General features: G+C 39.2%; 1 non-coding gene across 1 annotated transcript; it reads right to left on the reverse strand.

Annotated features, from left to right (window-relative positions):
- Positions 1–5915: 5915 nt before the first annotated feature.
- Positions 5916–6034, reverse strand: LOC145677756 (5S ribosomal RNA). Its single transcript, XR_014129986.1, has one exon. It is a non-coding gene; the product is annotated as a 5S ribosomal RNA (ribosomal RNA).
- Between the last annotated feature and the right edge of the window lie 9495 nt (positions 6035–15529).

The raw sequence follows: 15529 nt of genomic DNA on the forward strand, positions 1-15529 counted from the left end.
ATGGACAAGATCCTTGTTAGGATAACAGCATCTCTAAGTAGTGTATTGGTCCTAAAAAGGACCGTTTTTGAACTCAGTGCCAGAACTTCAAACTTAAGCACGTTCCCCACGGATGCGGCGAGCAAGCTGAATGTCCTTAGGCATGATTGTGACTCTCTTTGCGTGAATAGCACACAAGTTGGTGTCTTCGAAAAGCCCTACAAGGTAAGCTTCACTTGCCTCCTGTAAAGCCATGACAGCTGAGCTTTGGAAGCGAAGATCTGTCTTGAAATCTTGTGCAATTTCTCGGACGAGTCGTTGGAAGGGCAGCTTGCGGATGAGCAATTCAGTGCTCTTCTGGTAACGACGAATTTCTCGGAGAGCCACAGTACCAGGCCTGTAACGATGGGGCTTTTTCACTCCACCGGTAGCTGGAGCACTCTTTCTTGCAGCTTTGGTGGCAAGCTGCTTTCGAGGAGCTTTGCCTCCAGTAGATTTCCTAGCTGTCTGCTTGGTACGTGCCATTGCAACTGTCACGACTTGTTTCAAATAATTGCGCGCTGAATGAAGTCAAGTTATATAAAGAGCAAAACCGTTAAATCAAGCTATTTCTCATTGGATAAAGTCAGTCGAAAAGGACAGTTCTCATTGGCTTAGACACGTTTTGTGTTTTTCCTCCGTGCTTTCCCTGCATGATCGAAGGAACAAAACCACGAGTCTTGGGCTGCTTGGGCTTGTATTTCTCGTGTGTGGTGAGCGAAGCAGTAACATATCGAAATGACAGGACGTGGAAAAGGAGGCAAGGGTCTTGGCAAAGGAGGTGCCAAGCGCCACCGTAAAGTTCTTCGTGACAACATCCAGGGTATCACCAAACCCGCTATTAGGCGTCTTGCTCGCCGTGGTGGTGTGAAGCGTATCTCTGGTCTCATTTATGAAGAGACCCGAGGAGTATTGAAAGTATTCCTGGAGAACGTAATCAGAGATGCTGTTACATACACAGAACACGCCAAGAGGAAGACAGTGACAGCTATGGATGTTGTGTATGCCTTGAAGAGGCAAGGAAGAACCCTGTACGGTTTCGGAGGTTAAGTTGGGGTTCCTCCTATTTTGGATATAAAATTGGCATAAACGGCTCTTTTCAGAGCCAACAAATTTATATAAAGGGAAAGATTTACTTTGTGCGATTTTCTGTTAGATTATAAGAATTCGTGTAACTACATTAAAGCCTTTTGATGCACACAAAATTACAGACGTAGAGAGATTAATTTGAGAAAATCATACGTTTTTTTTTACATTATGTACGTTCATGTATACGTATTCATATGTAGCAGTATTAATGCTGGAGAAGGGGTTCTGGTTGGAAATTGGCGATTTGTTGGAAGTAGCGAGCATGAGAGATGCGAAACGCAAGTCGGAATTTCTGTTCTGACAGTAGGATGTACGTATAGAGGCTTATACAACTTCTATACTGTGCTGTGAGGGGCGAATAATGCGTTAGAAACCTGAATCTTGTCCTTTATCTTGTTTACGTGGTCTTGGGTTCGATTTTTTTCTTTTGCGGTAGTGTCTATTGTGATTTACATGTAAATTAATGACACTTCGTAGCGGGTTAGTAAAATAAAGAGTAATACAAATATGAGATGTAGGTTAATGCATTGTATACTTCACATTATTTACTAAAGAAAGGCAGTAGTTACAAGAAACCTAGGCTCGCTCGTTGGGCACAGTAGCAAATGAGTTCTGAGATCAGAGAATAAGAGTAGTTGCGTATTACAAACCATATACATATAACACATATCACACAAATATGAATATCGACCTTGCAAAGAATAAATCGTACTTAAGTGTGCATTTAATGTCATTACTATGTTGCAAAAGAAATTTAGGAAAGTTTTTTGATCCGCTCTGTTCATGATGTCATTGGGGCATAGTAATGAACAATAATAAATGTCGAGAACATATTGAACAGAGTAATTTCAGCCAAGCCAACGCAAGAGAGAAACATGAGTGCTTTAAGAATGTTGGAAATTCCTTTGTCTAGCATGAAGTACATGAGAATATGTGGTATGAGGTTTTCTTCCATTGCTGAGAATCTGGGCTCGACTGTCCTGTCCTCTGGGTAATATGAGCCCGATGTACGCAAATATCAAAAAAATGTAGCTAGCGACAATACAAAAGGTAATGATCTTATAATTAATAATGTAGTGGGAACTAAGCACATCGCTGTTTGGAGTATTCTAAAGATAGTGTGACTTCCTATGGGCTTCAATTACGATCGACGACTACACATACTAATTAATCGAATAGCAGCGAGAATTTCGAATGACACTAAGCAACTATCTCAGACACTTTTGATGAGTCTGTATATCGAAAACAATTCATTTCAATCGTAAATCTCCTCTATAAAGGGGTTTGTGGCCCTCATAAGGGCCGATTTGTATGAGATATAGGTCTTACATTTATGCCTTCTTCTCAGTTTTCTTGGGCAGAAGTACAGCTTGAATGTTGGGCAAAACACCACCCTGAGCGATTGTAACTCCAGACAACAACTTGTTTAATTCCTCGTCGTTACGGATAGCTAACTGCAGATGACGTGGAATAATCCTAGTCTTCTTGTTGTCACGAGCAGCGTTGCCTGCCAACTCAAGAACTTCAGCTGCCAGGTATTCCATGACTGCAGCCAAATACACGGGAGCGCCAGCACCAACTCGTTCGGCATAGTTACCCTTTCGCAAAAGACGATGGATTCTGCCTACTGGGAATTGAAGGCCAGCCCTGCTGGAGCGGGACTTGCTCTTTCCCTTGACTTTTCCACCTTTGCCGCGACCAGACATTGTTCAATATTCTTTCGTAATAAGATGAGAGGAAAAATTGCGGCCTCCAGAAACAGAAACAGAAAAGTTAAAAATAAGGACGCCCCTCGGGAAAGCCCGCGCCCTGACAGAGAGTAAGGCATCAACCATCTATCTACATGCCTCTCCTCACATGCAATTAGTACACTAAAGAATCTGTCGGGTGTAGGTGTATGCCGCGGCTTCTATCTTTTACGAAAGACATTTACACGCGAATCTGTCAATGTGTGAAATAGAAGGAAAGAAGGGTAAACAAGAAGATAGGAAAGCGCGAGAGAAGTTATTTGTGTTTGATAGAGGGACAAAAAACCTGGGAACCAGGAAAAAACCCCCTTTATCGGTCATGCTGCATGCAATAGTATTTACATGGCAAAACCACTTGAGAAGGGTGGTGAAAATCCATGTAAAAATGTCTGTATTAATAAATTACTAAGTTATTTTATGCTTTTAATTTAAATTTTTAAAACCTATCTGTATATGTTAAACTATCTGTGTTGTCTGTATTTGGGAGGTGTTTTGTTAGTGGGGAAGACTGTTATTTTTTAAACATGCAAGTTTGGCCGTCTTCTTGATCCTTTGGTCGGTGCTTGTGTCGTCATCTGTCTGCAGAATTTTTTTTTTTTTTATTCTGCGTTGGCTCCAGTGATGCGCTGCAGAGAAGGAACGTATAACTGCCCATCTGTTGTTAAAATGGGGTTGAAGGATTGCCGGTAGATCTTCTTTGTGGCTTCCTGTATTGCTCTGTTTAGTCGTTGATGGTTTGCCGGTTCTATTGTCAAGGCTAAAACTGAAGTAATCCATTTGATAACTCTGTTGGTGACTATATGCATGGCGTCATCAATGAGTTTCTGGAGGGTTTCAGCAATTTTCTCTTCTTGAGTGGTAACTCTAGGAGATTCTTCTTTTCTTCTTTCTTCTTGTTTGCTGCTCTGGTCCTTACTAGGGCCATCGTCTAAAGCTTGCTGTTTTGCAATTTCTTCTTTTTGAGTAATCTGGTCTTCTGTTAGTATTTTCACAGCTATGGTTCGAGTTTGACGTGGTCTTTTTGGGCAATTGCTGTTCCCTGTTCTGTGGCCTGCTTTCCCGCAGGTTGCACAGAAGTTGCTGTCGATTGGGTTGCTACAGGTGTCTTCGTGTTCCTTCCCGCAACGATGGCACACTCTTCTGTTTTTGCACAGAGCTCTTTGGTGACCATATTGGTAGCATTTGTAACACGGCATCGGCCGTGGCGGTGCTCTGGATGTTTCGACTTTGTGGTGTGTCGTCCCTATGGAGATTCCGTGGGTTATCAGTTTATTTATTTGAACGGGATCTTCTGAGAACAATCTGAGTAAGGGTGCTGGTCCTTTCTGGGTTTGGATCCTCACTGCATTTGTGAAGTTGACTCTCAGTTTCCTTAACTCAGATTTGAAACTATCAACATCTGTGGTGACTGGTACTTTCTTGATAACACACGTGAATATTGGTCGCTTTCGGTGGGATCTCTTGTTGTCTTCATTCTTCTTGGTTTGTGGTTCATCTTTCTGTGACGGCGAGTCTGCTTTCGTCTTCTTGTTGCGTTTGCCTTTCACTAGTGTGAACTCTTCTTCAGCAGCTGGTTCGTTGACTTCATTGTCTACTTTTGGGTGTGGAGACGTCTGGTCCTTGAAAGGGCCGGGAGTCTTGGATGTCACATCTTCTGGTGTGGTGGCTTCTGTTGTTTCTTGTCTTCTGGAATGGAGCATTATTGCTTTGTCACCGAAGTGTTTGGCTTCGAAGATGCGCAGGAAAACATCTCGTGCTGTTTGTGTGGCGAAGTCAATCCTGAACCTCTTGTATCCTCTATTTGTGATGCGTACTTCTGAGGTGTCCATCTTTTCAGCTATAATGTCAAGAACTTCTTCTGTTGTGTAAGTGACTTCGAAGAGTTTCACTTTTGGCACTGCCTCTTGTTGCGCAGATGGAGTGTCTGGCTGTTGCTGGTCGTTTCTTCTTTCTTCATTTACTTCTCTCTTGCTGGGAGTTTCTCGTCCTGTTTCTTCTTCCCTGGAGGGTTCTCTTGGAGTGTTCTTCATCTGGTATGTGGACGTCTTCTTCTTTCTTGAGTCCTCGCTGCAGTCTCTGCGGGCTTGGGATGGCTCCCTTCCCGGTCTTCTTGTGGGTGACTTCTTCTTTTGGCGTGGCATGGTGAATGTGGGCCTGATAAGGGCCGGAAACTAATTGAGGGAAAGTCTCTCTAGTTTTGTGTAGGTGCTTCGCTAATGCTATCCCAGAGAGATAACAGAGCGATCCCGTCAGCCGACTGTCGCCAAAGGCTGTTCAACCTATATGGCCAGCGCGAAGCTTGACGCACAATAGGGGGTCAAGCCGACGGAAAGCAATGCTTATTTCTCTAGGAAGCGGTGTGTGTGAGTGTGTTCTAGCAAAGCTATGAGTATCATGAACAGCTTTGTTAATGACATCTTCGAGCGTATTGCTGCTGAAGCTTCTCGTTTGGCCCATTACAATAAGCGGTCAACTATCACCAGCCGGGAAATCCAAACAGCTGTGCGCCTTCTTTTGCCTGGTGAACTTGCCAAGCACGCTGTAAGTGAGGGTACGAAGGCTGTTACCAAGTACACAAGCTCTAAGTAAAAATCTTCTTCAAGATTTTTCATTTCAAACGGTCCTTGTCAGGACCAACACATTATTCGAAAGAGTTAAATCACGAAATTTGCTTCATTCTGTTATGTAGAAACACCTTGAAATCCAATTTCTATATGCTGTTAGTAAAAAAGTAAAGCACATAGCGGAGATGTGTCGTGCTTGTATACGAAAGGCATTTACTCGCCGGAGATCTACACTTAGTCATAATAATTTACTTTTAAAAAGTGGTAATACATTCCGTGTTAAGTATAGTAGTAGGTGCACACGGATCGGAAATCAGGTTATTTTAATGTGCCGTGCAAATAAACAGGCTGTTAGTGTAAGAAATAGTGGGTATAACGCTTAGAATATCGATTAATCGCTATGAAATAATGTTGATAAATTATCTCTTGAAAGTACTATAAAATTAATGTTTCTAGTATTTTCGTACTTGAAGGATAATGAAATTTGAAAAAGAGATGCCAACAGCACCTGGTGTTCCCAGGCGGTCACCCATCCAAGTACTGACCAGGCCCGATGCTGCTTGACTTCGGTGATCGGACGAGAACCGGTATATTCAGCATGGTATGGCCGTTGGCAACTACCTTTTCTTCAATGTCCTGTTAAGGAAGTATGTTTTAAGTAAGAATTGACATTATTAACTATAAAGGCAAGCATATTAACGTCGTTAACATTACTTGGAATATACTAATATTCGAATAAATATTTGAATGTTCGAATGATGAGTGATTCGGATGTTCATAGTGCCACTATGTCCTATCGAGTTTACTATCACGAACCACGTATGAAATTGTATATAAATAAATAAAAATAAATCCTTTATTAAGTATTGATTACAGGAAAAAGGCAAACTTACATTCTTTAATGTACACAATGAAATGTATGAAAGATATTTTTAAGATATGTTTCACTTACCCTTTATAACGCAAGGTAGTTTTCAGTGTAGCATCCTCTTCAGCTGCGAGATAACGTAAGGCAGATGATCATTCAGTCGTGAAGCACTAAAATGTAATATACATTTTAACTATTATCGATAAGAATTATTTACTGCAGGGATGCAAATAAAGTGAGGCAAATTAGTAAATAAAAACCGATACTGTAACTGATAATGTAATTACGTATCTGTATTAGTTGTATATACAGTAATCGCACGATTATCCGCGGAGTTGGATGTTGGCATAATCGCGCATAATCAGCAGTATGAGCAGAAAAGGGAAATGAAATGAAATCTTTAGATTTACGTCGCATACTTATACCGGTTACGCTAAAGGAGACGGTGATGATGAGTACTGAATGAAGAAAGTGGGAGGAAACGGGAGAAACCCGAGAAAACCCATGAGCACGGTCTTTATGCACGACAAAGTTCACACGGCACGAGCTGGGATTGAACCAGGGACCCCAAGCACCGGAGGCCAAAAAAGGGACAAAAAGTCTTTCGTGCAACTTTCGTTTTCGGTAAAAAGTTTACACATAATTTAGAAAGAGTAGTTTTCTGGTCTTTTTATTTCACAAGTTGGTTCATGTCTATATTTTTTACATGCATAAAAAATTTTTCAACTCCCTTGCTTAGTTCCTGTTAAAGACCTCTACCTCTGATTGTATTTTTTGCACATATTCTTATTGTTTTCAGACAACATTTCTAAGAGCGTAATTTATCGTCAGCAAGAAAAGAAAAGGAAAGCCTCGGATAGTGGAATGTGTACTGTATATATATATATATATATATATATATATATATATATACGTATTAGTATATAGTTTTATTTTATACGTCTCCTATTATTACACAATGTGCAGATATTGTGAAAGCGCAAGTAAATATGTATAACTCCCTTCTGCACTTAATAACTTGAAAGAAGTTCGGGGAAGGTAGTGTAACAGAAAGTGCAAACAGAAATGAGGGTTTACAGGCATTTAATATTATTCCGTAGTAGTATGATTTTTTGTATATATATATATATATATATATATATATATATATATATATATATATATATATATATATATATATATATATATATATATATATATAAACATACATATTCAATGATATAGTAAGAGGTTAGCAGCACTGATAGAACTGCAGAAAGTACAAAACCGTTAATAAGAAAGAGAGAGAGATGGTGGCCGCTTTTGTGCTTTTCATTGGCTAATTCCGAATTGCGCGCGAATACGTACGAGATTTCTTTCTTTTTCCTCTTCGCAGCCCAGATGTTGCCAATTAGAAGTTTTTAGTACTACATTTGTATGAAAATGTTGCCTTTAAGAAATGTGGTTTGCATACGGAGAAAAGAGCAAAATGAATATTTATCTTAGTGGGCATGAAAAAAGACGAAACATTTTGCAAGATGGACACACGAACTTCCTTAATGCAGGCGTTCAGTACATTATTGTAAAGAAAAAAACACTAAAAAGAATTACTTCAATATCCCTAGCAACATTCAACAATTCATAGAGAAAAATCTTTATTTTGAGAACAATGGAAAACTATGTAATTGTAGATAACTACTAAATTTAATGATTAAGGAAAACGTTTAGGCCCGGCCCTTCAGAAAGAAAGTGCACAGAATTTTCTCTCATGGAAGCAATTGCAAAATCAACATTTTGTTTGCAGTTATAATTAGAGGATCTATATACAGGGTGTTCGAAAAAGAATGTATCCTCTTGAAAGAAAATATTCTCTGGGCCCCTAATCCTTTATATACCGAAAGGAAGTTTGTATAGCATTTTTTCTTACCTTCGTTAGAAGAATTGAAAGTGACTACTATCGTGACACGGGAGATATTTGATCGATAGTCGAATTACTCCCATGCTCGAATGAACACGTCTCTTGTAAGGAGAGGAAAGGCTTCTGTGATCCGCTATCGCAGCTGTGTCATATCTGCAGAGAATGTTAGGACACAAACGTGATCTTTGAGAGCCTCGTGAAAAGAAGTCGCATAGTATCATGTGTGGAGACATCGGGGCCATCTGAAGAACGCTTCATCATTAGGACCAAGGGCGAGTTACGAAACACTCTGGGATATATTTATTAACATAACTTCTCGTCATTCTGCAAGTGTGGTGGAGCTCCATCCTATTGGAAAAGGAAACCTCGGGAGCCCTCTTCATGTGTAGGTATCGTTCACATCTGAAGCATGTGAAGATAGATTACTGTACTATCGTGTACCTAAAATCATTTTCTACGAATACGAACATGTCTACACTGAAGGCAGTGCAGCTCTTTTTCTCTTTTTTTTTTGGTCATGTATTGTAACGCGGGGCAATGCACACAATAACATGTAATGTTGTGTATCATCATAAAGGGCCAGGGCGATGATTGGATCTTGATGGACGTGGAGAACTGATAGGTGATGTGAGTGGTATTGTGATCTATGGTTGTATGTTTACTGATGAATGCATAAGGAGAGGTGAAGGGGTTGCCTTTTTTTTTATGTCGATCGGCAGGGAAGCGATTGGGAAACTTTTGACTTTGTTTTTCAACCGAATATATTGATTGAATAGGTCGCCGACAATTTTACGGGGCGTCACGTCGTTGCCTTTTTCATGTCGATCGCGAGCGAAGCGAGCGTTTTTTTTTTTTTTTTTTTTTACCGACAATATGTATTGAATCGGTTGCCAACACCTTTAGGGGCGCGTCACGTCCTTCTTTCTGTGCTGATCGCGAGCGAAGCGAGCGCGAAATTTTTGACTTTTTTTTTTTTTTTTTTACCCACAATATTTATTCAATCGGTCGCCAACACTTTTAGGGGTGCGTCACGTCCTCTTTTCTCTGCTGATCGCGAGCGAAGCGAGCGCGAAATTTTGACCTTTTTTTCTCTTTTTAATTCTTTTTTTTTTCTTTAAGAAAAAATATTGATTTCATAGGTCGCCAACATTTTTACGGGATGGAACATCGTTTATTTGTTTTTCCAACCGTCTTTCTGTCTTGAGCCCCCGCCAAGTTAACTTTATGGTGGACAAAAACTATGTGCGGTGGGTTACCGCGGGGTTCTCCCGTTTCCTCCCACTTTCTTCATTCCACCACCATTTCAATCATTTCTCATAATCAGCGCCTCTTTTAGCCTAAGCGGCATAACGTGGGACGTAAAACAAAGATTTCCTTTAGTTGCTTTCTGTCTTGATTACGAGCGCGAAATTTTTTACTTTTTTTTTCTTTCTTTTGATATTATTCATTTAATAGGACGGCAACACCTTTACGGGCCGCCGCGTCGTCGTTTACACTTCTTCAGCCCATATTCTTTCTGCTTGTTCGTTTTCCGGCATCTTGTTATCACCGCCCGCGGGAATGCCTATGTCTTTCATCGCTTTTTGAAGCAAATCTTTAATAAATATGCACTCTCACATTTCTACTAATATGCATACCACAGTGGATAGACTGTAACTAGGAAAGCAGAAGCCTGCATATCATATTATTTAACAGTTGAAAGTGAACTGCCATTTTAAGTTTGATTTTGATCAGATGAGTGCAGTTCAACTCGTCGACAATTGTGAAGATTCTCGAGGTTAGGGACCATCCATTTTGTGCTTTGTAATGAAAATGGCTGCAGCCAAACTTCTCTGATCTGAATGAAACTTGGCATGATGATACATCTTGACCTGCTCTACAAGTTTATTTAGTATTTTCCGTTGCGCAGGCTTTTGCTTCTCCAGGTTCTCCCATGGAACTGAGAAACGTATTCAGTCGAACTTCTGCGGTAAGTCAGTATATCATCCTGAGAAGTTTGATCGAGATAGCAGAGGTTCGACTATTCGTTTTTCAATTCCATGTGATATTACAACACGGTGAACTAAATTTATATAGAAACACTTTGATTTTGTTTTGTTTTTTGCTAGCATTAAACTGAGAAAATGTTATTGAATAGACAGAGAACACCACTCAAAGAAAAGTACATCATAAGAATATATATATGGTTGCTGTGGTTCTCGGTTTAATTTGCTAGTTAAGAAACTTGCTCTAAATAAGTACATCTTACAGGTGAAAAACTAAGCCAGGCGATAGAATTAAATATAAAGTTATACACTTTTATTTTACGTTTACTAGTGTTGGGTTACTACTGTAAAATAAGTCAGTATATATGAAAGATAACTGTATTAGGTACTATTTTCCACCGGCGGTGTATTCTTGCATAGTGTACTTAATGTTTACAAGCGGGGCGCTACTAGTATGGATGCATGACAAGTGCTATTGAAACTCGAAAACTAACTGGTTTCCACTACCCTTGCTTATACGTATACCCGCGTCGCCTTCGCTCCTGTTCACTTTGGACGCACATTCTTGCTATCGCTCAGGCCCCCAGCTTTCTCCTGTTTTGGCTCCCTTAAATAGTATTCGTGCTTTTTATTGGCCACCTGGCAAAGCACTTGTAATGATTTTACACCAGTAACTCTAAAATACATGTGTATTACTTTATTTAATTCTGTCGTCTGCAGAATTTTTTTTTTTTTTCGTACAAATATGCCTTTTCATGCAGAACACTGAATTTTGCCTGTAAATTTTTGAGAATATGCTGTGACGAAACTTGAGCACCGTTCTTCTTTTCTTTCTTATCACGAGTCTTCTTTAGCCTAATGAGCACAATCATCACACGATAACGACTATTCTTTTCATTTAACTTGTAAACAAGTTGAACTAATAATAATAATTGATGTACAAAGGAGAAGTGTCCTACATATTTGAGGTAAAAAATAAAATAAATATACTTCTACTTCATCCGTGTTTACAAAGTTAAATGTTATCGATTTACAAAAAATGGTCACCTATCCACACACTGACCAGGCTCGACACTGCTTGACCATACATATTAAAACATCGGTCCCACTGAATACACAAGTAGTAAGCACATTCACATAAAAATAATTAGGATTACAGTATATAAAATGTGTTAATTAAAATAGCAAATGCCTTACCTTATCACAGGCGATCCAAAGCCACTGCACATCATCTGCTACGCACACTATATTCCTCCAATATTTCACTCACTTCCTATATCACGCAACAGAAAATATTAATAAAATTCACTTAGCAACATTTTCATTTTTAATCAACAATACGTATAACAATTAAGAATAAAATTAATTGTGAGCACATTGTTATAATTAGAATACTGTTTTTATTCGTTTACAAATATGGGATTAATATAGAGCTGGCAGCAACAATATATACAACTCATCCTGTATGTATCGTAAATCCTAACTTGAGAAGACATCTCTGACGCAAACAATGAGACAAGAAATCAAATACTATATCCGACACATTTGGGGTTTATTGAACTTCAATGTTGGAAGATACCACCTTGTCGGTAGTACAAATGTAATATCCTTACAACACGCGGAACTTTTGCCAGGCATATCTAGGAATTTGGGAAGATTAATTGATATCCTTAATGTGCAATGTATGATTATGACGCATTGTTATGTACACGCAGACGGAACCAGGACAATCTATAGATGACATTTGCACTGTGTTTGGACAATTTGTTCGCAGAAAGTAACCGTTTTTGTCTATGAATACTTGAGAACATGGAAGGTATGAGATATACATTTTATGCGCAAATATTATAATACAAATCATTGTTAGTTTGGTGGATGCGTGAAAGAAAGAAAAGGAGTAGATTTTTGCAGACGTCCGGATATAAAGCGAGAACTGAGAATACGCATCTATAACATCTATTTTCTTTGTGTTAATGATATCGATGAACTAAACGGGGAAACTAAAATACAACTGTTTGCAGTATAATTCGAAGTATAGTCAAGTGCAGAGGCGTACTCACGGGGTGTCCACCGGGTGCGGACTCCTCGCAAAAGTTCCTAAGTGAACATACATTTGCAGACTTTCTCATTAAATGTAGTTATTAACAGGGAAAATATTGATGTATCATCAATATAAATCTGATCTTACACTTCATCTGTACTCTGTCTGTATCATGTTTTTGTGAAAAAGTAAGTGGAATATTTATCGTGTTTTCGAATGCAGAATAATAGTATATAGACATAGTGGCTTGTAGTATTGGAACCTTGCCCCCCGAAGCTTGGATCCCTTAGAAGAAAAAAAAAAATGCATGCGCGCCTGGTGAAATGGTTAACGAATTCAGTTCACTCGATGAATCGACAGATAGTAATACACATTTCGACAGATCGACAGCATTCGACAGATACAGACATATGAAAGTAGCACAAGAATTAGGCGAAAGTCCGTGCGTTTCCTCAATTCACGTAGGAAACAACAGAAAATATCAACTACCATAAAATAATCCGTATATATATTTAATTTATTTGGAATAAAATAAATATAGAAACAACCTGTTCATACATAACTACGGTAAGTGCGTTAATTGCTAACGTAAGAACAAATATGAAACAAGGCACAAAATAAAAAAGAAAAATAAAGTTAAAGGGAATAAATATTTAGGCTTGATTGTCATTCGTATTAAGAAGCTGGGTAATAAAATGTTAAAATCTACAGAAAATTATGAAATTAAATCAGGATTTGAAATAAAAGTCTATACATTGGAAGTAGGCCAGGGAGTTTGCAAGGCAGATGTGTGCGACACGCGTTACTTTATAGATTCCCTTCATTGAACTATAGTAAGCAGTACGAAGATGGTACTTTGCGTATAATCTATAATCACAGGAAGGATTGAAGTTAATTACCATGGTAATATAATTATTTATTGATAAGTATTTCCATGTTAAATTATGAAAATTATAAGCACAAGGAGGGTGAAAAAGTAGTGTGACCGACTTAGCAATGACTGAAACATAAAATAGAAAAGCGAATAAAAACAAATGCCTTTTGAGTTATGTGGAATAAAGTTTCTTCTAGCCAGTAAGGAAGAATAGGATCTGGTGCATTCATTGAATACCTGAAAAAAATCGTTTATCAAAATAGAAGGAAACACACTTATCGTTGTGGCAACTACGAACTTCTGTTTACCTCAGCCCGCCTCAGCAAGTGCTTTCTATCCGGTCCGCGCTCCGTAACCAAACTCAACGCTGCCTGCCAGCGAAAATTTCATTCTTCAGTATCGTTGAGTTTATTGCAGAAAGCAATGGCAGATACGGCATCAGCACCTGCAGCCCCGGCACAGGCTTCTCCTAAGAAGTCTGCAAAGCCTAAGAAACCAAAAACAACACCTTCTCATCCAAGAACATCAGAAATGGTGAACAACGCCATCAAGAATTTGAAGGAAAGGGGAGGAAGTTCACTGCAAGCTATTAAGAAATACATCTCTCAGAACTACAAAGTGGATGCCGAGAAGCTTGCTCCATTTATCAAGAAATACTTGAGAAGTGCAGTTGCTTCTGGGTCTTTGGTTCAGACCAAGGGAAAAGGTGCATCTGGATCGTTTAAGCTTAGTGCTTCATCGCTGAAGGAGAAGCCTGAAGGTGGATCTTCAACCAAGGCGAAACGATCAGCATCAAAGGAGAAGAAGCCTGCGAAAAAGCCAGCAGCTAAACGTCCCAAGAAGACTGGTGAAAAGAAAAAGGCTGCTGCTCCCAAACCTAAGAAATCACCATCTAAAGTGAAGAAGGCAAAAACTCCCAAGAAGCCAAAGGCCCCGAAGCCAAAGAAGGCTACAGCAAAACCGAAAAGTGCTAAGAAGGCTGCACCAAAGAAGAAGTAAATGTGTCAGTAAATCATCTGACATTTTAAAACGGCTCTTTTTAGAGCCATCAAATACTTTGAGAAGAGTAAAATTGTGCTTTTCCTATCATTATCACATGTTCATTCATAGCAATGTATAGTATACACGCAAGGGACTTTGAGTTTTCTTTTTAACCGAAGCACTTCTTGATGTAAGTGCTTTATAACAGAGGGGAATTGAGGGTGGGGAAAGAAAGCTTTCACGGGTGTCAAGAATGGTGTACTCGAAAAAAAATGGGGAACACATTACGTAATGTCAATTTGTGATCACTTACTTTTTCCTTGTTCCTATCTTCAAGTAGCGAAACAGTACAGAAAACGCACTTAATGCATTTGTTAGAAAAACTTTTGCAGGCTGACTGGGTTCGATTCTCGGTGGGAGCTCAAATGTTTCGCATTGCACGTTAATAAGTAGGTCCACGTTTGAAACAGCCTTGCTGCTGAAAGGGACACTAAACTAAAATCAACTCTTTTCAAGGCTGGGGTGAAAGAAATGTTCGAACTTATTACAACTCGTGAAAGTGAAGTAGACTGTTTCAATTTAACGTCGTACTATTATGATTTTTATGATAAAGGAGACGGGTGATTACGCCTAATGAATGATGGAAATACTGGTGTAATGAGAAAGTGTTAGGAAAAGGGAACACGCTAATAACCACGGATACCGTCTTATAATTCGTAATATTGCTATAAAGAAAAATAGTAACACCAGCAGAAATGTAGGTGTACAATTGAACTGATGTTAAGTACAAACAGACACTTAAAGAAAGTTTAGTTTAACGTTTGCATTCAACAGCAGCGACCTCTGAGAAAATATTACTTTTGCTACCTTGGAAGAAGTACATATTTCGCCTGCGAGTTCTATGAGATTAATAACGTTGAGAAGGGCAAACAGTGGTTGAATCGAAGTTAACTTATGCAACATATGGCAAAATCGAATCCTTGACCACATAAAACGAAGATAATCAATCGGTAAACATAGGGGAAAACTAAAGAATATACTTGAAAGATAGGATGATATACGAAACGAGAGGAAAACGAAGGTAGATGTATTAACTATGCAACATACGGCGTGAGAATTTAAAAAAAAAAGATAACAAGTATGGACAAGATCCTTGTTAGGATAACAGCATCTCTAAGTAGTGTATTGGTCCTAAAAAGGACCGTTTTTGAACTCAGTGCCAGAACTTCAAACTTAAGCACGTTCCCCACGGATGCGGCGAGCAAGCTGAATGTCCTTAGGCATGATTGTGACTCTCTTTGCGTGAATAGCACACAAGTTGGTGTCTTCGAAAAGCCCTACAAGGTAAGCTTCACTTGCCTCCTGTAAAGCCATGACAGCTGAGCTTTGGAAGCGAAGATCTGTCTTGAAATCTTGTGCAATTTCTCGGACGAGTCGTTGGAAGGGCAGCTTGCGGATGAGCAA

The sequence above is a fragment of the Thermobia domestica genome, unplaced genomic scaffold (assembly GCF_964235325.1).
Source record: "Thermobia domestica unplaced genomic scaffold, izTheDome1.hap1.1 HAP1_SCAFFOLD_1322, whole genome shotgun sequence".
NCBI lineage: Eukaryota > Metazoa > Arthropoda > Insecta > Zygentoma > Lepismatidae > Thermobia > Thermobia domestica.